At 40.7% G+C, this 27,968-nt stretch overlaps 1 long non-coding RNA gene across 1 annotated transcript; it reads right to left on the reverse strand.

The window, feature by feature from the left end:
* Positions 1 to 1,264: 1,264 nt before the first annotated feature.
* On the reverse strand, positions 1,265 to 25,346 carry LOC309866470. Its single transcript, XR_014312702.1, has 3 exons — positions 25,209 to 25,346; positions 9,073 to 9,147; positions 1,265 to 1,336 (listed from the first exon to the last, which is right to left on the reverse strand). It is a non-coding gene; the product is annotated as an uncharacterized lncRNA (long non-coding RNA).
* Positions 25,347 to 27,968: the final 2,622 nt, after the last annotated feature.

The raw sequence follows: 27,968 nt of genomic DNA on the forward strand, positions 1-27,968 counted from the left end.
TCCAGTAAACAGTAACCTCTTTACTTACAGTGTCTCAACTGTGGGTCCCACATAAGTAGAAACATTTTGGTACCTTTGTCTAGGATAAAGAAATTCTGTCATCTTTCTCCCTAGGGATTCCATTCAGAGCCTCATTTTCCTCAGCTCCTACAGAAAGGGCTTCACTGTCAATAAAATTATTCAAGTCTTCTTCTGTATTGATTATATATTGGGTGCTAACTATACTTGATGATTCAGAAATAAAGGAGACATTGTCACTACTTCATGTAGCTCACTGCCTGATGAGAATAACATAGAAGGTAATATATGTCACAGACAGAATGACACCAGTAAGAATAGCCCCTAAGGGGGCATGTGGGAAAAGAACCAAACTGAGACTTAGAGAGACAGGAAGTGTTCTGGAGAAAGGTGATGCCTAAAATAAGTGCTAAAAATGACTGTGGATTTGATAGGAGAGAAAAGATGTTTTGTAATGGAAAAGAGTATCATGTGCACATAGTACATTTGGGCTGAAACACAGAACATAAGGTGTGGAGTGGAGTAAGATAGAACTAGTCACCTCAAACGAGACTCTTTCTGGCTCTCTGTGAAAATATTTCCACCAAACTGAACCTAACTATATCTTAAGTGAGAGGAAAATATATCCCAACCTTAAATATGGAAGGACTCTTTCCTACCTACCCCTGAAGCTCTTTGATGTCTCCTCCATGAGGGTGAGGATCACCCTGTAAGAATTCTCTTTCCTTTCTTATGACTCAGTGGTCTGCTCCACCCTGATTCTTTTCATGCCTTATAATGTGAGGCTAATAATAATAGGTTGGGGTTCCTAAGGAAGGCAAAGCACTTGGGAAAACAAGCAGCAACTGGATAATCTGCTTCTTCTCTTGCGCTTTTCTCTCGGGTATAATTCTTTAGATGCTGTTCTTCTGCCTTGTAAACAAAGGGGCTTTCTAACCCTGAGGCAACTACATCCACATGGCCCCTTCTTATGGCCATGTGCATGTCAGCCATCAGGCCTACCTCTCCCTCCCTGTAGAAAGTGTCTCCTGCAATGTGATCACTGCCTTAGGCTTGAAGAGGCACAATTCAAGTGAAGGACAATGATCTCACCAGGCTCCAAGGGATGGAACTCTAAGAATCACATGGGGTTGGAATGCAAATGGTGAATATGGGCGGGTTAAACCATTCATCCATGAAAAGTCTTATTGCACTTACCTACAGTTCCGTTCATCTCTGACAGTTGAAAAATGTTCCATTTACAAAGCCACGTCTTCACTTTTTTGCTGATGAGTTTATGTCAAACTGTCGGGTTTCCTTCCTGAATCCTGGCATTTGTCTACGGGCATAGAAGGAAAAGGCTGAAGAAATCATTGGTTTCTAATCAATCCCTCCATTGTAGGATAGGATCTTTCATATATAACTTCAGTTTTCAATGGAGATTTCCCCAAATGAGGATTGATTAATCTAGACATCAGAAGCCTGGCTAGCCACAGTGCCTGCTAGAGAAGAGAGACCCAAGTATTGAGGTAAAACCAAGAGAGAGAGAAGGAGAAAACAGTTCCTCAAAGACCCAAGGGAGATTTGCAATTCAATGGAAATTTCCCAGACTCTATTCAACATAAATCTCCATCCGTGATAAAAGGGTGACCTTTCATTCAACAAGGTGGCTGGGAATGTTTCTGCCTCCATCTGCCAATAACCCCAAGCCCAGCAGCCCCCAAAGTCTGGGGACAATACAGTGGGAATGAGATAAAAGATGGATTTTGACCAACTTCGGAAGGCCATAGGCATCATCCAACTTTCTTCTGCAGGGCACTCAGGGGAAATGTTTATTCCCCAAGTAACACAGACACTGTGTCTTTTCCCTGAGGACTTAAAATGATATTGGAAATCCCTATCCTAGCTTCCGGCAAGCAATAGGAGCTCCCGAGGTATGATAAGATAGGGAAAGATTCCCTGAGCCATCTCTAGCTTTTTCTGGTTCTTCCAGCCTTAAACTTTATCCTCTAGTAGGAGCATATACTGTACCATAAGCCCAAGTATTGTTTAGAATTCTGGACTGTTTTTCACATTTTTCCATTAGTGTCTGCTCTATGCCCCTGACTGAAGACTGGACTAATTCGTATTCATACTCAATGTACTCTGGTGCATATCAGTTCTTCTGAGAATCTTCTCCTACCTACCCATCACTCTCCAACTTGAACTGTAGCACGTTTTGCTCACCTCAATCTCAATACCTAACCCATTTTACTGTAACTCTGCTTTCTCATCTGTGTCCCCTCCAGGTTCTGAACTCCTAGGATGAGAATTATGTTTTGATCTTTGTATTTCTGGCACCAAGCACAGTGCCTGGCACACATTAGGTGCTTAATAAATGGTATGTGAGCTAAACTGCTCTGAACCTCAGACTTGAGGAACAGCTGCTTTTGTGAGGTGAATACCAGTTAAATAATGGGAGGAAGAGTACACTCTTGGGACTAAGTGCGGCTGGATTCCATCCTTCTGGACATACTCCTTTTTAGAGAAAACAAAATACCTAAATGGAGGCATGATGAGGCATAAAAAGTGTCATAACTTCATATTTGGAGGAAAGAGTAGGAGTAGGGACTGGTAGAATTGGCTGAACTAAACCGAACAAAACTAAACTAGAAACTGAAGCTTTTATTTGTTGAGCAGTAGGAGGGAGAGGTCTCAGCAAAAAGAGAGACTCATGAAGTCTGAAAACTAGATAACTACAATTAAACTATATACATTTTAAATTCTGATTGGGGGTGCCTGGGTAGCTCAGTCAATGAAGTGCCTGACTCTTGATTTCAGCTCAGGTCATGAGCTTGGGGCCTTGAGATCAAACCCTGTGTAGGGCTCCTCCCTGGGCATGGAGCTTGCTGAGGATTCTCTCCCTCTTTCTGCCCGTCCCCCACATCTTTCTCTCTCTCAAATAAATAAATAAATTCTGATTGAACTGTAATGCTTAAACGTACAGCAGAAAGAGATGAGATCAAAGTCAGGTAATTTTTAAATACTACATAGCTATTGGTCCAACTGACAACAGTTTTGGTATTCAGAAAACTGTACTTTCAAATTGACTTGATCATAGGAATAGCCTAGTTTTTGCATGAGATAGAACATTTGAGAAGAAAATATTTATTTATTTATTATTTATTTTTAAGACATAAAACATGCTTGTATAACTCAAAAATAAAAATATAAAAATATATGGATTAAAAAATTGTGGTCATTTGCCTCCCCATCCACCTTATATCCATTGCCTTATTAATTATTTTCATTATTTTCTTGTGCATCCTTTCAGTGTATTTGTGTATATAAGTGAATATCAGAATGCTTATTTACCTGTGACTTTCTTATGCTGTTCTGCACCTTGTTTCTTGTTCTAAGATACCCTGGAGAACTTTTCCTGTCTGTACATAGAGAGACGAAAGAAGATACTTAAACTAAGGAAACTATTAGATTGACAAATGTGTTCAATGAATGGATTGCAACATTTCTGAATTACACTTCTGCTTTAATCATTGTTTGATATCTCTTGACCAATCTTCCTCATCAGTAAAAGTCCTACTGTGGTAGAAATTGTATCAAAAATTTAATTATCATTTTGTAAGAAAAAATAAGTTATAGCAAACTTCCAGTTATAAAATAATTAGGACATGGGGGATGTGATGTCAGTAAGGCAACTATAATTAATAATACTGTATTGCATATTTGAAAGTTGCTAAAAGAATAGATCGTGAGGGCATTTGGGTGGCTCAGTCAGTTAAGCATCTGCTTTTGGCTCAAGTCATAATCCCAGGGTCCTGGGATAAAGTCCCATATAGGGCTCCCTACTCAGCATGGAGTATGCTTGTCCCTCTTTCTCTGACCCTCCTCCTATTTGTGCTCTCTTTCAAATAAATACAATCTTTTAAACAAGTAGAATAGACCTTGAAAGTTTGCATCACAAGAAAAAAATTTTGTGACTATATGTAGTGACAGATGTTAACTAGATTTATTGTAGTGATTTTTTAGCAATATATACAGATACCAAATCATTATGTTGTACACCCGATCTAATATAATGTTATATGTCAAAAATAATGTTATAGCAAAATAATATATGTGGGATTTTCTTCAAAATAGTGATTGGGGGTATAGGTAAAATTAATTTGACCATTCATTCTTTTTTTCTTATTGAAAATCAAGTGGCTATGCATATGTGCACCCCCTATTCTTTTTTAAGATTTATTTATTTACTTTAAAGAGAGAGAGTGCACAAGAGTGCGGACACACGTGTGGGGAGAGACAGAGGGAGAGGGAGAGAATCTCAAGCAGACTCCTCGCTGAGCACTGACCACGGACCCAGACACCTGGGGTGGATCTCGAAACCCAGAGATCATGACCTGAGCCAAGATCAAGAGTCAGATCCTTAACTGACTGAGCCAAACAGGTGCCCCTGTACCTTCTACTCTGTTTCATAGATATTTGTCTACCTTTATGTCACTTACCATTTCCCTCATCTTTGTTCTATGTTCTGGAAATTTGTCTTCAGCCAAATCCCTTTTATAATTGATATATGTTTATATTATGTGAATTTTGATAATTTCATTATTAATTAAAGAACTCTTTGCTTCTTAGAATCTATTTTCTATAACAACTTGTTCTTGATTTATGAAAATTTAAATTGTATTATTAATAGAAATTTGAAAAATTAAAGATTTTTTCTTTTCTTCTTTAAGTACCTGTTTCCTCTAAGTTCACTTGTCCTGCTTTATCCTTCTTTTTTCCACTGTGGCTATTATTCAAAGCCAGGTGATATTTGGGTATCAGTTAAAATGTATCAGCTAAGAATTATGGGATAGATATCTCCTGTTTGTAGTTTAAATTTCCATTGTATTTCTCTGTTCTTTTAAATTCAATTACCCAACTTTTTTTTTTTCCCTTCTGGAAGTTCTTTTTATATAAAGATTTGGTGATGGCACTCTGTCTTGTTTTTCTGTGTTGTCAGGCAGTTACTCTTTTAAAAAATGAAAAAGCAATAAAAGGAGGAAGAGAAAATATAATGTTTATTTCCTTTTAAGAAATTTGTCATAGCAAAAAAGATTTCTGTGCTCAGTGTATTATTTTAATCCAATGTTCCCATTCTGAACTATGATTCTGTGTGTATGTGTGGGTTTCTATATTGCCTCCTTTACTTTTTTTTCTAAATGTATCTTTTTTTTTTTTAAGATTTTATTTATTTATTTGACAGACATAGATCACAAGTAGGCAGAGAGGCAGGCAGAGAGAGAGGAGGAAGCAGGCTCCTTGCTGAACGGAAAGCCCGATGTGGGGCTCGGTCCCAGGACCCTGGGATCATGACCTGAGCCGAAGGCAGAGGCTTTAACCCACTGAGCCATCCAGGCGCCCCTGCCTCCTTTACTTTTGGATCAGAAAACAGGGTGTTGCTAAGAGAGGAGAGAGTTGAACTCCTCTTGGAGTTGGTAGTTTATTACAGTTCTACATTTTCTGTCTCTGAGTAACCCACATGATATTTGACATTCCCCAGTGGTTAGTTGGCTAATTCCGTGGAATTAGAGTTGCTATGTTTAGGAAAGTATTTCTGACATTCATTAGTACTCACCTAATTTCTAAAAACTTAGAATTTTCTTGAAATAGAGACTTGAATGTCATATTTCTGAGGCTCTTTTATTATAAAATATTTCAAACATACTAAAAATAGAATAATACAATGAGTCACAGTGTAACCACTGTGTATCCAGTACACAACATGGGGCTTGAATTCACAACGCTGATTATAAGACCAAGAGTCACACACTCTACCAACTGATCCAGCCAGATGCTCCCAAAATAAAGACTTTTGAGTATCAAACAACACCATCAAGAAACTAATGCCCTTAAAATATGGTAAATTTTCATGGGTTATTTTGGTAATTTCTATGCCTCCACTTTTTCTCTCTCCCTTTTGTTGACTGAAAATATATCTTCCCTTATTGATCCTCAAATGTTCTTATCTTTTCTATCCTATTTTCTATTAGTAATCACTTGCTTTACTTATCCTTACATTATGGTACATATTAAAAATCAATCATATTGCATCTCCACTTCCTCATATCAGAGAGATCATATGATAGTTGGAAGTGGAGATGCAACATCGGGGCTTAAGTGGGTAGGAGAAGAATCAATGAAACAAGATGGAATTGGGAGGGAGACAAACCATAAGTGACTCTTAATCTCACAAAACAAACTGAGGGTTGCTGGGGGGAGGGGGTTTGGGAGAAGGGGGTGGGATTATGGACATTGGGGAGGGTATGTGCTTTGGTGAGTGCTGTGAAGTGTGTAAACCTGGTGATTCACAGACCTGTACCCCTGGGGATAAAAATATATGTTTATAAAAAATAAAAAATTAAAAAAAAATCAATCATATTTTTTAATTCATAAGAGCTCCTTTTTGTTCTGAGTGTATTTGTTTGTTTGGTTTTGCAATACCCCTTTTTGTTTTATGATTGCAGCATAATATCATTGAGAACATTAATGACATTTTTAAAAAAATGAAATTATCAGGGTGCCTGGCTGGCTTAGTTGGTAGAACATGTGACTTTCGGTCTTGGGGTTGTAAGTTTGAGCCCCATGTTGGGTGTAGAGATTACTTAAAAATAAAAACTTTAGGGGCTCAGTCATTGGGCGTTTGCCTTCAGCTTAGGTCATGATCCCAGGATCCTAGCTCTGCATTCGTCTACCTGCTCAGCAGGAAGTCTGCTTCTCCCTCTCCCACTCCCCCTGCTTGTGTTCTCTCTCTTGCTGTGTCTCTCTCTGCCAAATAGATAAAATCTTTAAAAAATTAAAAACTTTAAAACAATTTTTAAGTAAAATTATCTTCTCCCAATAATGGTCACTGTTTCCTCCAAGTTACTTCCTCCTGCTTACTTGTTTCAGACAAATAAAATCACATTAGATGATTTTTTTTCAGTAATTGGCTGATCCTTAGTTAAATGTTTATATTTAAGAAAGGGAAACTAAGTAGCTGTTTGGAACCTCTGAGTGCATGCGATGTGGGGAACAAAGGCAAAATAAAAATTTAAATTTCCTTACTGCCTACAGCCCATTGACAAGTCCTTAAAACAGGTAAAGTGACCTTCTTTGGGGACCTCAGTTGCCTTAATGTTGACACTTTGCTAAGGCAAAAGGCAATCCTAGCCTGATCTCCAGGATCTTGCACGTCTTCTTTAAGTTATAAAAATTCCTTTGGAAACTTATTTCTACCCCCCAAGATGCATGTTGGCAATCATCCTCCTAGCATATGGCCCACTGATAGACATCTGAAGGGTATTGTGACTGAGGGATAACTAGACAGTAATAAATGACCTTTTCCTAACATTAGTAGTCTCAAGGTACTGGAAACTTGTTTCCAAAATACCTGGGGGGCATATGCTGTATATAACCCCTTCCCAACTTGATAGTATGTAATCATTCACCTCTCAAAACCCCAGGGCAGCTCTTGCTGCCCACAGGTCCTGTCCCCATGCTTTACTAAAACCACCTTGGGGATGCCTGGGTGGCTCAGTCTACTTTCAGCTCAGGTCATGATCTCAGGGTCCTGGGATCCAGCCCCACATTGAGCCCCACATCAAGCCCCACATCGAGCCCCACACAGCCCTACATTGGGCTCCCTGCTCCACAGGAAGCCTGTTTCTCCTTTTCTCACTCTCCCTGCTTGTGTTCCCTCTCTTGCTGTGTCTCTCTCTGACAAATAAATCAAATAAAAATCTTTAAAAAAAAAAAAAACCCACACACCTTTTTATGCTGAAGACAAGAAAATTCTTGGGCGATCGGCTCTGAACTGCAACCTTCAAGCATCATATGGATGCTACTTGATGATTCTGGGCCTCTTCTACAGTGATATGGCTGGCTTGTATTTTAAGAAGCACCAACGCTAGTATCTTCATATCTTTCCTTTTGTACTTGTCAGATAATGCAAAGAAAATTCTTCAGTTTCCTGTCTAGCTGCCAAATATGTGGCATCAAAATAGCCATCACAGTAACTAGTATGCATAATTTATTTAATCCCCTAGTTTCAAAGGTAAAAGACCCTATGCTTTACCTGTTCAGAGACAAATAAACTAGACTCTTGCTGAGAGTGGGAGAGGGACAACAATCAGCCTGGGTAATAAAGAAGGTATGGAGAATCAAACTGCTTCTTCAACATCTTTCAACCAATGCTTAATTTAGCCTTCCATTCTCTCTACTTCCAAAAATGTAGAGGGACTCTGGAACAAATTGAACTGATTCTTGTTTTTTCTCACTGCTTGACTAGAATTCATCTTCTTCAGCCAATTTTTCCATGTCATTTATTGCTAAATTATCTGCTTTTCATCTTCTGAAATTCGGTTGCTATTGTTTCCTTTTCATGCTATAGTTTTAGTGGGGCTTCAGGAGGGAGTGAATATACATGTATGTATTCAATCTATCAGATTTATGCCCATTAAATTTTTTTTTACCAATTTCTTTGTTGACCTTTCCTTTTTGTATCTCAGTCTCACTTTCCAAGCTTATTTTCATTTTTAAGGTAAATATTTTGGCTGTTCCTTTAATAAAGTTCTGTTGATCACTAATGTTTTTAGTTTTTATTTATCAGAAAATGTCTATCTTATCCTTGTTCTTGATAGTTTTTCTGCATGCGTGATTTTATGTGGCTGTACCAGGTCCTCTTCTCAGATTCTCTCCTCTTCCTCCCACTTCCCAGGTAGTGGCATGCATATTAATTTTGCTATACTGATCTAGTCCTTCCTCTTCATCTCCTTCATCAGTTCTCACCTGGCTTATAGTTGTCTGTGCTTCCAGCCAGACCCCCAAACCCACTCTTTCATGCAGCTGAGAACTAGCAAAAATTTGCATTCAATAGGCTGATTGGATCAGGTCAGGTTCCAGTTCTTTTGTGTGTGTGTGTGTGAATTTTTTTATTTTTATTTTTAAATTTAAACTCAGTTCATTGATATACAGTGTATTATTAGTTTCAGAGGTGGAGTTCAGTGATTCATCAGTCTTATATAATACCCAGTGCTCATTACATCATGTGCTCACTTTAGTGTCCATCATCCTCAGGTTCCAGTTCTAATTAAAGGCCCGACTGTAGTGCTCACTTCGGCAGCACATATACTAAAATGGGAATGATACAGAGAAGATTAGCATGGCCCCTGTGCAAGGATGATACGTAAATTTGTGAAGTGTTCCATATTTTTATATACAATGGAGTATTATGCCTTCATCAGAAAGGATGAATACCCAACCTTTTTATCAACATGGATGGGACTGGAGGAAATTATGTCAGAGAGAGTCAATTATCATATGATTTCACTTACTTGTGGAGCATAAGGAATAAGCTCAAGGAGGACCTTGGGAGAAGAAGAGGAGAAGTGAGGTGGCAGAAATTGGAGCAGGAGATGAACTATGAGAGACTGTGGACTCTCAGAAACAAACTGAGGATTTTGGAGGGGAGGGGAGTGGGGGTTTGGGTGAGACTGGTGGTGGGTGTTGTGGAGGGTATTTATTGCATGGAGCACTGGGTGTGGTGCCTAAACAATGAATCTTGGAACACTGAAAAAATAAAATTAAAATTTTAAAAAAGAAAATAAATAAATAAATAAAGCCCAACTGTAGGGTAGCTCCATTTGCAAAGGACAAGATTGTAGAAATTTCTTCCAGTGGGAATCAAACCAATTACCTAAGGATCCCTACATAGATCAAACTATAGTCCTCCACTCTACCAGCAAAGGCACATGCTGAGAGTGTTTGGAAAATTCTTTGTTCACCACAGGCAAGAGCCTTGTTTGGAAAGGCTGCCTGGAAAGATTGAAACACACCTTCTAGACTCTATGCTACAGTCATCGGTGCCCTTCCAGTCCCACCAGGCCACCTCTCTCAGTCCCTGGCTTAATGTTATGACCATCAGGTACTCAGAGAGGTGAGGAATGACTCTCTTAGAACAACTCTGGATTTGAAGAGTAGAAGTGGTGAAAAAGGTTTAGGGAGGCCAAAGTCTGTAAGCTCAAGGCTAAAGTCAACTTAACCTAAGATTGTGGCCCCTGGAAGAGTGTTTAATTGCAGTCACCCCTTCTCAATAGTCCCCACCAAGTGCTGCTTCCTTTCTTTCCAGCTAATTGCTCCGACTTGGTGAAAATGATCAAGAAAAGAAGTCTCTGCTCTAAAGGAGCAGGGGAGCTGTTAGCCAAGGCCAGGCCCTTGTCAGAGCTCCACTGCAGTCCTGCCCCTCCCCTGCAGGCTCCTCAGTCACTCAGTTTCCTCCTGGAGGTGTCTGCTTCTTGCAGCAGGTCAAGGTTTAATAGCATGATCGAGACAGCAATTTGGACTTCTAAAGGGAGATGATAATGGTGGCAGGATTTTTTATTTGGTCCAGAAGACTTTTTGCAAAATGTCCTGGGGTTTAACCCTGGATTTTAAAACATTCCAAGCAAGAAGCATAGACAGATCTGCGTCCATCTGAAGAAACTGTTGTATTAATTATTTTTAAGAGCTTCTACTGACCCTGCCAGTCATGTCAGGAACCCATGGACCAAGAGAAGTTTCCCTAGGACCTCCAGGACTGCCTTCTCCTGGAGGACAATGGTGGGTTCTCTTAGTCCTTCCAAACCTACAAGTCAAAGTCCTCCTAGCTCTGAGGTTCCTTATAAGGGTGTTTTCCAGTGTTGCCTTCTCTTTCTGTTTTCTTTCAGTCTTAAAACTATGCTGACCCAGGATTTGATTTGGGCCCTTTCATATCCAATGCCAGAATTACTAACCATACATAAACCCACAAGAACAGAAATAGGCCAGCTCCTCCTAGGCATCAGATCATCTGCCCATGGGCTTTGTACCTCACCCACCCTTTCTTCCACTTTTTGGTATTGCTTTCACTTTCACTATCATTTATACTTGAATCCACTTGGCTGGTCATTGAGGCCTCAGCTCCTTCTGAAGACCATATCTGACCTGTGTTCTCCACCAATCACAACTGACAGGAGCAAGAGTCCCCCATCTCTTACCAAAGCCTTCATGTCTAGAAGCAATGATGTTTGTGAATACTCCATTGAGAAAGAGTCATCTCTTTCATGAATGTGTGGACTCTCTCTTTGATCCCCAGAGTCCAACATGGTCTCTGTAGTCAAGGTTCAGCTTCCCTGGTTTCCCTCATAGGAACTTCAATTGAAAAGTGAAGACTCCTCTGTATATTTCTCAAGCCAGTACACAGGAATCCAGGTGAGTGTACCCAGCAGGGATTCTAGAGGAAGGTTTGATTGGATCAAGGCAGTCTACCTCAATAAGACCTACAAGGCTGCCACTTTATAGGTCTTGCATTACCAGGGGAAAGAGTAATCTCTGTGGCCTGCTGATTCCTAGTGCCATGTGGGGAGTCTTGCCTGGTAGGTCAGGGTTTCTTTCAGATCTATCTGTCTCTCTGTGCTCTAAATCTGGAGTTGCAATTGCTTACACATGTTGGGCAAGTATTCAAGTTGGGCTTACGCTACCTAATTTTGTTCTGAAGCTCAATTTAGAATCTCTCCCAAATGGTGCTTGCAAAAGGCTGTATGCTCAGAAGTTAGTGATGGCATTGTAAATCAGGGCTCACAAATTCAAATCTCAAAGGGGCTTTGGGGGCTGAATTGTGCATTAACTGCCAGATAGTTTCTTAGCTCTCTCTGGCTGTATTTGATAGAAAGGAGTAAGCTCCTTCCTTACTGAAAAAGATTTTGCACTTCAGGATTTTTGCTAGAAAAAAATCATTTTGGTGCTTTCTCCTTGCTGTACTGATGTAAGTTGATTTGGGTGGACCACATTCTGGGCCACAGAACACGTGTTAACAATTTTAAGAGAATAGAAACGATATAATCCTTTCAGATAACAATGGAATTAAACCAGAAATCAGTAACAGAAAGAAAGTTGGAAAATACCAAAATATTTGGAGATTAAACAATACACTACTAAGTAACTCATGGGTCAAGAAAGAAACATAAAATGGTATTTTTAAATATTTTGACCTAAAAATGAAAACACAACTTATCAAAATGTGTTGGATGCAACAAAAGCAGGCACTAGGGGAAAATTTATTACATTGAATACATACATTAGGATAGAAGAAAGATCTAAAATCAATAATCTAGCCTTTTACCTTAGGAAACTAGAAAAATAAGAGACAATTAGGTCCAAATAAACAAAAGAAAAGAAATAATAATAGAGCAAATATCAATGAAACTGGAAACAGGAAATTAATAGAGAAAATCAGTGAAAACAAAGGATGGTTCTTTGAAAAGATTAGTAACATTTATAAATCTCTAAATAGGCTAATCAAGAAAAAATAGAAAAGACACAAATTACTAATACCAGAAATGAAATAGAGGTATCATTACTGTTTTCATGGACATTAAAAGGATAATATAAACAACTTTATGCCTATAAGTTTGATAACTTAGGTGAAATGAGACAGATCCTTGAAAGACATGTTTTACCAAAACTCACACAAGGAAAAGTAGGTCATGTTAATATGCCTTTATATATTAAAAAAAATTGAATCATGAATTAATAATCTTCAAAAAAAATCACTGTGGCTTCTACTGAGCAGAGAACCTGATGCAGGGCTTGCTCCCAGGACCTTGGGATTATGACCTGAGCAGAAGGTAGAGGCTTTAACCCACTGAGCCACCCAAGTGCCCTTCTACCAGACTTTCAAGAAAGAAATATCAGGGATGCCTGGGTGGCTCAGTGGGTTAAAGCCCCTGCCTTTGGATCAGGTCATGATCTCAGGGTTCTGGGATTGAGCCAATCCAGCATCTGGCTCTCTGCTCAGCAGGGAGTCTGCTTCCCTTCCTCTCTCTCTGCCTGCCTCTCTGCCTACTTGTGATCTCTGTCAAATAAATAAATAAAATCTTAAAAAAAAAAAAAAAGAAATATTAGTTCTCTACCAAAAATAGAAGCAGAAGGAATACTTCCTATCTCATTCCAGGAGGCCAAAATTACTTTAATATGAAAACCAGACAAAAACATTACAAGAAAGGAAAATTACAGACTAATATCTTTCATGAGCACAGATACAAAAATATTTAATATTCATATTTAATATTAGCAAATCAAATCCAACAATGTATTATATACATCATGACCAAGTAGGATTCATTGTAAATATGAAGTCTCAGTATTCAAAAACTAATTAATGTAATCCATTGTATCAGCAGGCTGAAGAGGAAAAGTCATATAATCATATCAACTGATACAGAAAAAGCATCCGACATATCAAATATTCATTCATGATAAAAACTCTCAGTAAACTATGAATAGAGGGGAATGTTCTTTTTAAAAAAATATATATTTTGTTTATTTATTTGAGAGAGAGACAGTGAGAGACAGCATGTTAGAGGAGAAGGTCAGATGGAGAAGCAGACTCCCCATGGAGTTGGGAACCCAATGCAGGACTGGATCCCAGGACTCCGGCATCATGACCTGAGCTGACTGCAGTTGCTTAACCAACAGAGCCACCCAGGTGCCCCGAGGGAAACATTCTTAATTTGATAAAGAATATCTACAAAACCTACAGCTAACATCATACTTAATTGTGAGGAACTAAATGGTTTTTCCCCTAACATTAGGAACAAAGACCAGGGAGAACCTCTTTTATCACTCCTCTTCAGCATCATACTGGAAGTCCTAACTAATGCAATCAGACAAGAAAAAAAGGTATACAGATAGAGGAGGAAGAAATAAAGCTATCTTTGTTCACAGATGATTGTTTATATAAAAATTCCTGAATGGACAAAAAAATTTTTTTTCCTGTAACTAATAAGCAATTATAGCAAGGAAACAGATTTAATATCTAAAAAGTCAATTGCTTTCCTATATGCCAACTTGTATACAGGAACAGGTGGAATTTGAAATTTAAAATACAGTATCATTTATACTAGCACAACAAAAAAGAGAAATCTTTAGGTACAATTCTAACAAAGTATGTATTAGATCTATATGAGGAAAACTACAAAATGCTGATGAAAGAAATCAAAGAAGAACCAAATAGATTGAGAGATATTCTGTGTACATGAGTAGGAAGACTCAATATTGTTAAGATGTCAGTTATTCCTAACTTGAGCTATAGATTCAACACAATCCCAATAAAAATCCTAGCAAATTTTGAGATATCAACAAACTGAAATGTTTATATGGAAAGGTGGCAGACCCACAAGTTGGAAGACCAACACTATCCAATTTTGAGACTTACTATACAGCTACAGTGATCAACACACTAATGGTAATGACAAAAGAATAGACAAACAGATCAATGGAAGAAAAACTAGATCAATGGAATAGACTAGAAAACTCAGAAATATACCTACATAAATATAGTGGACTTTGAAAAAGTGGCAAGAACAATTCAATGGAAAAACAGTATAGTCTTTTCAGCAAATGGAGCTGAAGTAAGTAGACATCCACATGCCAAAGGGGGGGGGGGAATCTAGACACAGACCTCACACTTGCACAAAAATTCACTAAAAATAGATCACAAGTCTAAATGTAAAATACAAATAAAATTTCTAGAAGATAACATAGAAGAAAATCTAAATTACCTTGCATTTGGCACTGACTCTTGATAGAACACTGAAAGCAAGATCCATGAAAAAAATATTGCCACATTGGACTTCATTAAAATTGAAAGTTTCATCTCTGTGAAATACACTGTTAAAAGGATGAAAACAGGACACAGACTGGGAGAAAATATTTGCAAAACATGTATGTGGTAAATAACTTGTATTCAAAGTAAAGAACTTGTATCCAAAATATAAAATGAATTCTTAAAACTCAACAATAAAATAACAAGCAGCCTTGTTTAAAAAATGGGTAAAAGATGTGAAGAAACATCTCACCAAAGAAGACGCACAGATGGCAAATAAGCATATGAAAAAGCATCATATATCATTAGGAACTGCAAATCAAAACAATGAGATACCACTAAATACTTGTTAGAATGGCTAAAATCCAAAACACTGACAACACCAAATGTTGACCATAATGTACAGTAACAGGAACTCTCATTCATTGCTGGTAGGAATGAAAAAAGGTACAGCCACTTTGGAAGACAGCTTGTCAGTTTCTTACAAAGCCCAACATAAGACTTACCATATGATCCAGCAATCAGGCTCCTATGTATTTACCCAAATGACTTAAAAACCATGACTACACAAAAATATGCAAATGAATATTTATGAAAGCTTTATTTATAACAGCCAAAACTTAGAATCAACCAAGACATCTTTCAGTAGGTGAAGGGATAAATAAACTGGTACTTCCAGACAATGAAATACTATTCAGAGCTAAAAAGAAATAAGCTAGAGTGCCTGACTAGCTCAGTTGGTAGACTGTGCAACTCTTGATCTTGGAATAGTGAGTTCAAGCCCCACCCTGCGTGTAAAGATTTAAAATAAAATCTTGAAAAAAAAAATAAAAGGAAATGAACTATCAAGCCATGAAAAGACATGGAGGGAAAGTTAAATGCTTATTGGTAGGTAAAGGAAGCTAGCCTGAAAAGGATACGGTGTGTTTCCAGCTAGCCTGAAAAGGACATTGTTGTGATTCCACTATATGAGAAAAGGCAAAACTATTGGGAAAATAAAAAGATCACTGGTTGGGTGCTTGGCTGGCTCAGTCAGTGGAACATGCAACTCTTGATCTCAGGCTTGTGAGTTTGAGCCCCGTAGTGTGTGTAGAGATGACTTAAAAATAAAATCTTAAAAAACAAAAAGATTGGAGGTGGGAGAGGGAAGAATGAATAGTGGAGCACAGGGTATTTGGGGGCAGTAAAACTATTCTATATGTCACTATAGCAAAAGATACATGAGATGATGCATTTCTCAAATCTATAAAACTATACCACATGGTGAATAAACTCTAAACCATAGACTTAATGTATTAATGTAGCAGCATTGGTTCATTAATTATAACAAATGTATTACATGAATGCAACATTTCAATAATAACGGAAACCAGGAAGTAGCTAGACTCCTTGTAATTTCTATGCAATTTTTTTGTAAACCTGAAACTTCACTTAAAAAAAAGTAAGGTCTATTGAATTTTTAAGAGGTTCTTAAAGCTCCAATATCTAACAATGTAAATTAAAGGTGGAGACAAAACTAAGTTTCCAGACTTTATTATTATGGTTAGATTTTAAAAGTGATACTTTTTAATTACAATATCATACTTGAATTACATATGAAAGATCAATGACTTCACATAACTTAAAATACTCTGCAATCATGCAATTCTTTCTGACTTTTGACTATCTAGAAACAGTAGCAGTTATGTGTTATTGGCTGTTTGAGCTATCAAAAGTTATAAAGTAGTTCTTTAATATGTGAAATCAGAACACCTTTGGCCCCGTGAGAGTTGAAAAATGTGATTCATCTGATTTAAAGTTTTTAAACAGAAGTAGTTTGAGAGTTTATTAAAGGTAGTGAAATAGTTTGTGTTTCTCTTAGGTAGAAGATGATAAAGAAAAGCCTTTTTGTATGAATATTTATCTATCTTTAAAAGTGATTGATTTTAATATCCTTTGCTTTAGATATTAAAAGTTATTTTCCTGAAGAAGCTCAATATTTCACATAAAAACTCAAAGAAGAATTTTAAGGCTTTAACAATGCTTTATTTAGGGGCACCTGGGTGGCTCAGTGGGTTAAGCCGCTACCTTCGGCTCAGGTCATGATCTCAGGGTCCTGGGATTGAGTCTTGCATCAGGCTCTCTGCTTCCTCCTCTCTCTCTCTCTCTGCCTGCCTCTCTGCCTATTTGTGATCTCTCTCTGTCAAATAAATAATAAAATCTTTTTAAAAATGTTTTATTTATTTATTTAATTTTTTTTAAATCTTTTTAATTTTTTTTAAAGATTTTATTTATTTATTTGATAGCAAGAGATCACAAGTAGGTGGAGAGGCAGGCAGAGAGAGAGAGAGAGATGGAAGCAGGCTCCCTGCTGAGCAGAGAGCCCGATGCGGGACTCGATCCCAGGACCCTGAGATCATGACCTGAGCTGAAGGCAGCAGATTAACCCACTGAGCCACCCAGGCGCCCTAAAAATGTTTTATTTAAACCTTTGGTACATATAAACATTATTTGCTAAGTTTTAGAAGAACCCATTTTTTCTAGATGAAATAAAAGCTCATAAAAAATCATTTCAGAAATGACAATGCTTTAAAAACTGATGAAAGAAGAAGCCCTTAGGATAGTTATCATTTGTTTTTCTTATACATTTTTAGGCACTCTTCATATATTTGGGACATAAATCCTTTGTTGGATATGCAAATACATTCTCTGTGGCAGGGACTTGCATTCAATGGGAATTTTCATTTAATTTTTTCAAAGAAACTTTTAAAAAGAGAAGATCTTAACTTTTAATGTAGTACAATTTATCAGTTTTAGCTCTTTATATTTGTTTTCATATGACTTGTTTAAGAAATATTTGCCTCTCTCATTGTCATCAAGAAATTCTCTTACATTTTTAAAAATACCTTTACTGTCTTACATTTCACAGTTAGGTTTATCATTGATCATTTTACATGTGATATGTGCCTTGAATCAAGATTTATTTCCCCCATTGTGTTAGGTGAATGATCCATCACCATTTATTAAAGACAGTTTTCTCCCTTACCGCACTATAGTGTAAGATTTGTCATAAATCAGTAGCCAACCATTCATCTATTTTTAAAAATTTTTTAGGGAGAATGAGGCAAGTGGAGGAGCAGCAGGGGGAGAGGGAGAAAGAGAATCTCAAGCAGGCTCCCTGCTCAGGGCAGAGCCCAACATGGGGCTGGCATGACCTGAGTGGAAATCAAGAGTTGGACACTTAACTGACTGAGCCATGCAGGTGCCCCAACTATTCATCTTTTTCTTTTCTCTTTACTGATTTATTTTTATTTATTTGACACACAGAGAGAGAGCGATCACAAGCAGGCAGAGAGAGATGGGAGGAAGCAGTCTCCCCGCTGAGCAGAGAGCCCGACGTGGGGCTCGATCCCACAACTCTGGGATCATGACCTGAGCTGAAGGCAGAGGCTTAACCCACTGAGCCACCCAGGTGCCCCTATTCAACTATTTCTAAACTGTACTGTTCCATTGGTATATTTGCCTATCCTTTATCACTACTACTCTGACTAAATTGTGTCTTCAAAGTAATACTGATCATTACCTGATACAGCAGGTCTTCTCTGTTCTTCTCCAAGAGTCTATTAACTAGTTTTAACCTGAGCATGCCTATATATACTTTAGAATTGTCAAGTTGCACTGCCCAATTGTGGATTGTTATTGGATTTTAAGATCATAGATTACTTTGAGAAATTTGGCATTTTTATAATATTGAGTTTTCCATTTATGTAGCTTTTCTTTTATTCTTCAGTAATATTTTGCATTTCATACCTGGATATTTTTTGCACATTTTAAAAAGATGTGTTTCTATGTATTTCATTGTTTGATGCTATTATATCCACTGGCTCTGTTGTAGCTTGCCCTTTTTGATGCTATTATAAAGGTACTCTTTTAAAATTGTAATATTCTAACCAATTGATGATGTATAGAAGAATGTAAGTAATCTTTGAATATTGACTTTTAGCATTGCTAAGTTTATTAAAATTGCTTATAATTTCTAGTAACAAACCTGGAGGTTTCTTTTTTTCTTTTTTGCCTTTATGCAATGAAGATTTATTTTTTTACTCATATCACAGTCTTGTGGGCTGCAGCAGAAGCTTAGGGATCCAGGCTCCTCAAAGTCAAGTCTGCACAGTCACCAAGGATGAAAGAAGAGCACAGGATTGGCACAGTGGACACTTACATCACTTGTGCTCACACATCTCTGGCCAGGACTGCTCACCTGATCAGCTTAACTGCAAGGTGGGAGTGGGAGGAAGATGTATGTGAGCCCTCATACCTCACAACCTCACCAGAGAGTCTAGCAGGAAGAGAGAAGAGAGGAGAAGGTGCTTGAGACTAATTATTGTCATTAAAAGCCATCCGATGCACAAGAGGGAGAAACACCTAGGAGGGAGTTCATTCATCAGTCCATGCATCTTAAATCCCACAACTGGTGTCAACAGTATTGTTAGTTTGTAGATTTCTTAAATTCTCTTTTTACACAATCATTTCTTCATTTTCATTTCTTCTAATGAAAACTTTCAGTATAATATTGAATAGGAGATTAGTGAACATCCTAATCTTGTTTCAGTCTCAGAAATTTAATGCAATTTCACTATTAAATATGTTGTTAGATACAAGATACAATGAGACTTTTTTTTTGGTAGGTACACCTCATCAAACTAAGTAAGTGTGTGTTCTATTCATAGTTTACTTATCATTTTTATCATGACACATATTGACTTTTATTAAACTAATTTTCTGCACCTATTAGAATAGTCATTATTTTTCTCCTTTGCTCTTTTAGTGTAGTGAAGTACATTGATTTTTCTGCTGTTAAATCAGTCTTACTTTTATCTAGTAACTCCAATTCTGTCAGATACAATTTTTATATATAGCTCTGTTTAGTTTGCAATTTTTTGTTTAGAATTTTATATCCATGTTTATGAATGAAATTGGCTCTTATGTTCTTGTCTGGTTTGGATATATAATTCACACTGGCTTCATAATATGAGCTATTTCCTTAAATGTGGGAATTTTCTAGTTATTTTCACTCTGGATTTTTACCTCTCTCATATTTTGGCTGAGTAATGCTTCTCATCTTTGTTATTTCTCCAGAGCCATCAAGCAGATGTTTTCATTTGTTTTTTCAACTTTCAGATTTCCTCCCCAGTCGGGTTAATTTGAATAGCTTACTGTGTAATTCTCAGACATTTCCTCACTTGGTTTTCATCACAGAAAACCCTGGGCTCTTTACATGGGATATATGTCATCTCTGGTTGTTACCTTAGAAGAAAGAAACTGTGAGCTTTTTTTGTCTTTCAAGAAAGCAGATCTCTAGTTATTACTCCAAAATGTAATAATTCGCTCAGAACCCTAGTCTTTCTTGAGCTGATGTTAAAATGCCTTAGGCCAGTTAATAATTTCACATTCACTGGTGTCTGTCCTGTGCAAGGCACTGTGCAAGGTGCTGATGATACCAGAAAGAATTAATTGCCCCAGATTTCAAGGAGCTTGCTCCTAAAGAGGACATGAAAGTATACTACCATGTATACAAGTATATTGTGATAAGTGGAAAGGCAAAAGTAATCTAGGAGTACCAAAGAGGCAAAGAGGAGGAGAACCAAACTGACACTTGGGGAGCTAGGAAAAGATTCTGGTAAAAGATGATCCTGAACTGAGTAAGAGAATAGGAAGGAATTTGATAAAAGACAGAAGTATGAAATCAGAGTGAGAACCTTATCACCACCTGGTGTTTTTTTTTTTTTTTTAATTTTATTTATTTATTTGAGAGAGAGAGCACAAGTGGGGAGAGAGGAAGAAGGAGATGCAGACACCCCACTGAGCAAGGAGCCCAACTCAGGGCTTGACCCCAGGACCCTTAGATCATGATCAGAGCTGAAAGCAGATGCTTAACTACCTGAGCCACCCAGGTGTCCCTACCTCATGTTTATAAGCCAGGAAATATGGCATATTTTGACTGAGTCACAGAGTTTGGGTGCAGGTGGGAGTGGAGAGTATTGAATTGACCAAGTTAGTTACTTCAGGGGCACCTGGGTGGCTCAGGCAGTTAAGCGTCTGCCCTCGGCTGAGGTCAGGATCCCAGGGTCCTGGAATGGAGCCCTGAATCAGGCCCCTCCTTCAGGGGGATGCCTGCTTCTCCCTCTCCCTCTGCTCCTCTCCTCAGCTTCTTCACTCTATTTCTCTCTCTCTCTCTCTCTCAAGTAAATAAAATCTTTAAAAATAAAGTTAGTTACTTCAGATGTGGCCCTTTTGGGGCCTCCAATATTTTCAGTAAAATATTAAGATGAGAAGAAGAAACACTCACTTGTAAGGTGTCGGCCCATTTTCTGAGGCAGTATCGGCCTGCCCCTCATGCTGCAGGACAGAGGGGCAGGAACTCAGTCCCCTTGACTCAGATTCTTGCCCTATTATCTGACATACTGAGGGAAACCATGAAGCTGCAGGGATGGGAAAAGCACTGGGAAACCAAGTCCTGCTTAGGAAGAAACTGCTTGTTTTTTTAGGCTTTCATCTCAGGTGTGACTTCTCAGACAATGTTCTCTTCTGCCTGGTCAAAAAAGAGAGGGGAAAGTGCCTTCTGATCCTGAGTCACCATAATATCTTTCATGGCCACCACGCTCCAGGACCTCACTGCTCCCTATTTTAGAAAGTTTTGTTTATTGGATAGTGCTCAGTGATTTTAGGTGGAGTAGGCTCTGATTTTATGTGATATCTAACTTTTTTTTTTTTTTTTAATAGGCTCCGCGCCAAAGCTGGGGCTTGAACTCACAACCATGAGTTCAAATCTGACACTCTAGGACATTCTACCAACTGAGCCACTCAGGTGCACCCATCTGATATCTGATACTTAAATAAGAGAACTGTGCCACTAAGTGCCCCAAGATATTTCAGTCTGTGTACAATATGGAACTTAGCAGGCAAAAGTGCACCCGAGAGGAAGATATCCCTCATCCTCCATCATGAACAGATAGAGGCTGACATTCTCCCACTCTCCCCTTAACCATTACTAATTGAAAATATATCCCACTCGAAGCTGGGTCTTGTGTTTTCTCATTTATGGATTTTACATGCCAGTAGCCACTCTTACCAGTCTTGGACTACAGCCTTTTAAAAAATTTGTATTTTTTTGTATGTTTATTTTTTTATTTGACAGGGAGATCACAAGTAGGCAGAGAGGCCTGCAGAGAGAGAGAAGGAAGCAGGCTCCCCGCTGAGAAGAGAGCCCGATACGGTGCTCCATTCCAGGACCCTGAGATCACGACCTGAGCCGAAGGCAGAGGCTTTACCCACTGAGCCACCCATGGGCCCCCCCAAAAATATATTTTAATGTGTGCTTCATGCCCAATGTGGGGCTTGAACTCCTTACCCCAAGTTCAAGGGTCACCCACCCTATTAGCTAAGCCAGCCAGGCACCCTAGGCCATGTAGTTCTTGATTGCTGGTATTAGCACAACTGCAGAGATGAAGCAGAATAACAAAAGCTTTGGTTTCTAATTAATTTCATTATTGAAAGGTAAGCAGTTTTATTTATAACCTGTTTAGAGCCATTTAGCTGCCACTGGGGAGTGTCTGCATTAGAGGATTATATTGATCCAGGCATCAGGAACCCAGTTAGAGACAGTACTTGCTGAGAAAGGCTCCCCAGGGGGTAAAGAGATGGTGAGGTCTGAGGAGAAAAACAGTTTAAAGAGATCTGTGTTGCTCAGTCAGTTAAGCATCTAACTCTTGATCTTTGGGTCCTAAGTTCAAACCCTGTGTCCTACTTACCAAAATATATTATTTTTAAGCAATGGAGGCTTGAATTCACAATCCAGAGATCAAGAGCTAGGATCCCCTCTAGGGATCTTGAGTGGAAATTTCCCTGTTCCCTATTCTTGTCAAATCTAAACAGAAGCAAAGCCTTCATTTGACATAAGATTTTTCTCTCTTGGCATCTGCAATATTTCTGCCTTTATCCGTCAGCTGACTCAAACCAGGCAGCGACAAAAAAAGCATGTGCAGAGAAAATGATAATGAGTGGAGGTGAATACTGAAGTGCATGGACATTATCCATTTTTCTGCTGGCTATTCTGATAGAATAATATACAGATCAAGTGATAAAGTCATGGTACCTTCTTTATGAAGATTCAAAAGAGATGTTAAGAAATCTTCCCCTTGCTTCTGAGATGAGCAGCAATTAGAACCCTAGGGATATGATGAGAGTGGATAAAATTTCAGGCACAATTGTTGATATCTTCATTTCTTGCTAGTCCTGGGGTTATACATATGCTCTAGTGATATCATACATGGTAACACACAAAATCAACACCCTTCAAGTTTCTGTTTATTTTTCTAAAACTGTTCTGCATCCACTGAACTCACTTGATCACAGATCTACTCTACTCTTCTAAAACTCAACCGAGTCCAGTGCACTGGCACTACCAAGAGACCTCCCATGTTTTCTACCCTGACCTCTACCTCAGCCTGAAAGATTGCATGGAATGTTCTATCTACCTCTATTGCAGTTTTCAAGATATTATATTGTAATTATCTGCTCCATCTATCTGATCCCTACAGACACTAAACTGTTTTAGAGCAATACCTTTATTTTAATATCTATTTCCCTGGTACAGTTGCAGTACCTGAGGCAGATTAGGAGGTTATAAAAAAAAAAAAAACAACTGTGAATAAAACATACCTGAACACCAGTCCTAAGGAGTGACAGCTCTTTTGAATCAAATGACATGGATTCTTGAGCTAAGAGGATGCAGGACTTACTATTCCCTTATTGATGAATACCTGTCTCAGTTCATAATTCTCAGAGTACATTTCTTAGCAGACAAGAAAAATAATTCTAAATGTAATGGTGGAAGCATTAGCTCAGTTTATGAAGAGATAGAATTCTAGAATGTCAAAGAGAGGCCAAAGATTCCATCCTTGATTGCATGACTCTGATTTTTGTATATGGTGATATTCAAACCTCAGATCACTTTGTGGAGAAAAAGCTATAAAATCCTCATGTAGATCATCTGTGTGTGCCAAATGGTGTGAACAGAGGAGGACCACTGCTCTTACAACAAGAGCCACAAACCTCCAAGAGGCAAAAAAATGCAGTACAAATAAAACCTGTACAAATAAACAAAACCAGTACAAATAAAACCGAGAAGCAACAGTTGAGACATGAGACCAGCCACCTAAATAGGCCATGGACAGTTATAACAGCCCTCTGAAACTGCATGGACAAAACTGCATTTGCATCCTACAAATGTCAGCTAAAGTGAAGTAGAGAATTGGCAATTTGAAAGTTCTCCAATGGCAATTCTGTACAAATACTACACTAAGCAGGAAAATGAGCAGTTTCTGTCTCTCTAGGTTAAAGTATGTACACAGCATCAGAGTCAGGAACAAAAACACAGAGAGACAGAAAGAAGAGAACAGAATACCACTGGAGGAGAGACAGGGAGTGGAATAGTAAAGTCTTCAAGGATGTCATAGTTGACAGTGACCCCCTACGGTGGCCTATATGTTTGTGTGCCTCCAGGGCTTGCCCTGGGCAGCACCTGTTTGGCCACCTCTTTGGCAGGGATCCATCCATTTGGGCAAATGGGTGCTGATGGCAGAACACAGGGCACAAGTGGTGGGGGCATAAAACTGCAAAGTGCAGAGGGTGGTGAGGGAAGTGGCTGGTCAGGGCTGCTTCAAAAAGCAGAAGCAAGGTGGACTGCTTTGAGCTGCAGGGCACGGGTCTGGTAACTGCGGAGAAAAGGTGCAGGTGTGTTCCCTGGGCGCTGCACACACACAGCTGTAGGAGTTCCTCCCGGAAAGTGATTTCCTGGCTTCAGCCTGTGTTGCTCGGCCTCTGGCACTAGCGGGTGCAGACCTTCATGGGGACCGGCAAAAGCATCAGGCACCTCCTTCGAGCCGGAGTCGAACCAGCGACCTAAGGATGTCCACACACGTGTCTAGTCTACAGTCCTCCGCTCTACCAGCTGAGCTATCGAAGGGTGCGCGGTGTCAAGGCTGAGTCACTGCTCTTTCTGGAAATGACGGGACCAAGACACCCGCCCGCCCCCAGGTGCACTTTGCCCCGGATTGGTCGGAAGTTCCCTTTGAAGCGAGCTAAACACGCGCTGCGACCTGCAGGTAACCAGGCACCCCTTGGCGGCGATTTTCAAGACACGATTTTCAAGGGCCCGGGCTCTCACCTGTTGCCTCCTTTCTCCTCTCCGAGTTCCTTTCCTCAGTGGGAAGGGTCGGGGGGAGAGTGGGCCGGAAAACCGGATTAGTGGGGGAGGGGAAAGGGGTTGGCAAAAAGTTGCGTGAGTTCGGGTGGGGCAGGGTTTGCGGAGCAAATGAAAGGAGAACCCACCCCGGTGGGCCCCGGGCCGCAGGACCTCAGGCTCCGGTGGAGGAACGCTCCCTCTCAGGGCCCTCTGCCCCCTCCTCCAACCCAGGCTTTTGACGTGCCCGCTCCATCCCCACCCCACCCACCCATGCACCCGCCCAACACGCACCAAACCCCGCTGCCCCCCAGGATGTCGGCTCACTTTCGGCGCGGGGTCACCCACCGGGAAGTGATGGGAGAAGCTCTGGGGCTAGGCGGGGAGACCACGTCCACCGAGCCCGGGCGTCGCGGCCAGTGTGGCTCCCCTCCTCCCGCAGCTCCTGTCCTGGGCGCCCCTCCTCTGCGCACCGACCCGGATTCCTTTGGCAGGGGCGGCTGCTCGCTGAAGTAGCTCAGGGTTCTGTGGGCTTCCCGGAGGCGCCCGGAAGACAAGAGGGGCAGAGATGCTCGGTGTGATCCCAGGTGGACTCGTTTGCTCTGGGTCACGTCTTTCACAGACATTTCAGATCCCACCTGGTTTGAGCTCGCCTTCCCCTGAACACCTCACCCAGCCAGCGAAGGTCCCCCAGAGACCCCGCAAGCCATCTCCAGTGCCCTTGCCTGGAGCGAGTGTGTGATCACCTCCCGAGTGTGTATCTGCACCTGTGAGGAGTGGGAGAGGGGCAGCAATTTTTGTGAGGTACCATGCAGGAAGGGTCAGCCTGGAAGACAGGGGCTCACCCTCCAGTGTGCTGCTCACCAGAGGCCACTGCCCCCCCTGACCACACCCTCCGACTAGATATTTCCCCAAAGCTAGGTTCCCAAAGATTCAGCGCCTCCACGTGGCATTCAAGGTGCATAACCAAGAAGGCCTACATTTCTACCTGTTCCCTCTCCACTCATCTCTGCAGATGGTGACATTCAATGCTGGTTGTTCTCCGTGGCTGCAGAACTATAGGCTCCTCATGAAGTCACTTGTGGGGTCATGATGACACTGCCTCCTGGACCAGTACAGACTCTACCAACTCAGGCTCAATGGGAGTTAGCACTGAGACAGTTGAGATTGCAGAGGGACAGAGGGACGGGGAGCAGCTTGCCAATAAAGGAAGATATGTGGGGATACACAGTCCACAGTTTATGAGTCAGAGACAGAATGGAAAAAGGTACTTGTGGGCTCAGGGGTCAGGGGAGGGCAGGGCTTCAGAGAGCCACATTCCAATCAGGGATCTGCTGCAAGTCCTCTCCGTGATGCACCTCAGCTGTCCATCAAGTCTCTGGACTGTCCTTCCACATGAGAGAAGAGTGCAAGGGCCACTGCCTTGTACTCTTCCCGGCACCCAAACTCCCCATCCCATCGTCCTAGCCTCAAACCCCTGTAACCTGGCTCTGCCCTTTGGCAAAGCCCTGATCTTTTCTATTTTGTGGAAGCTTAACCCATTTCCTCCTGGGTGCTTTCTGACTGTGGCACCTCATCTGCTTCTTGGGGGTGGATAAGGCAGGGGAAAATGCTGCCCATTTAGCCTTAAGTGGTCAGCACCCAATTTAGCAAACTGGTTAGAATCCACAAGCCAATGGCCTGTGTGAGGAGGTAAGTGGATGACCGCTGCTACCTATATTACCAGTCCCAACCCCCACTCCCTCTACACTTCTGCTCCCTGCCTTTGCTGCCTACGGCTTTCATTCTCAGGGCTCTGAGTTTCATCTGTGTCTGTCCTTTTGCTTTCAAACTCCCTTTCTTTCACCCTGTTTCTCTGTCTCTCTCTTTATCTCTATTTCTCTCTCTCTCTCACTCTCCATCAGAAGTTGCAGGGGAATCTGTGCAAGGTGTGTTTACCACCATGGTAGAGAGGGTGAGCAGTCATTGCTCTTTCAAAGGAACCAAAGCCCACCTGCAGCCAGAAGAACTGGTGTGAAGACATGTGAAATGAAGTTCACCAACGGCCACCGCCCTGTCTTCATACTGACAGCCAACCTGAATGGGCCCCTGAAGTTCTCGTGGTGACCATCAAGGCCCACTGAGAGCCCTGCTCTCTTTTGCTCTTGCCAGTGTCAGCCTCCCTCCGTACAGGAGGAAAGTTGGCATGGGCTTGGAAAAGCTCAGGGTAGAGTTCCCTCCCACAGCTGGGTAAAGCACAGTGGAAAGACAGTTTCCTGTCTCTGTAGGCCTCTGTATTTGTAAGCCATTTGAGTTGACCAGGAAGGAGACCTACAGTGGGAAAAAAAAAAAACCCTGAAGTACCCGCAGACAGACAGGCAGAGAGATAAGAGACAGAGTCCGAGGTTGGGCTAGACAGAAGTGAGACAGTAAGCATCCTAGGAGGAAGCTGAGAAGGGGACTGAGACAGAGATTGGGGGGGGGGGGTTCAAGAAAGATGCCGTGGTTGTCCAGGACTCCAGTGATGGCCTGTGTGCTTCTCAATCTCCAGTGGCTTGTCCTGGGCAGCTCCTGTTTGCCCACTTCTTTGGCAGTCTGTTTAGCAAACCAGTAGTGGTGGATCATGGAGCTGGAGCACTGGGTGCATAAAGGGGGAAAGGGCATGGAAGGACCGGGCTGGCTGGCTAGGACTGCTTGATAAAGCATGAGTAACAAGCAGGCTGTTTTTGAGCTGCCGGGCACAGGTCTGGTAACTGCAGAGAGATGGTGCAGGTGTGTTCCCTGGGCGCTGCACACACACAGCTGTAGGAGTTCCTCCCGGAAAGTGATTTCCTGGCTTCAGCCTGTGTTGCTCGGCCTCTGGCACTAGCGGGTGGAGACCTTCATGGGGACCGGCAAAAGCATCAGGCATCTCCTTCGAGCCGGAGTCGAACCAGCGACCTAAGGATGTCCACACACGTGTCTAGTCTACAGTCCTCCGCTCTACCAGCTGAGCTATCGAAGGGTGCGCGGTGTCAAAGCTGAGTCACTGCTCTTTCTGGAAATGACGGGACCAAGACACCCGCCCGCCCCCAGGTGCACTTTGCCCCGGATTGGTCGGAAGTTCCCTTTGAAGCGAGCTAAACACGC

The sequence above is a fragment of the Mustela nivalis genome (assembly GCF_964662115.1).
Source record: "Mustela nivalis genome assembly, chromosome: 6".
Lineage (NCBI taxonomy): Eukaryota > Metazoa > Chordata > Mammalia > Carnivora > Mustelidae > Mustela > Mustela nivalis.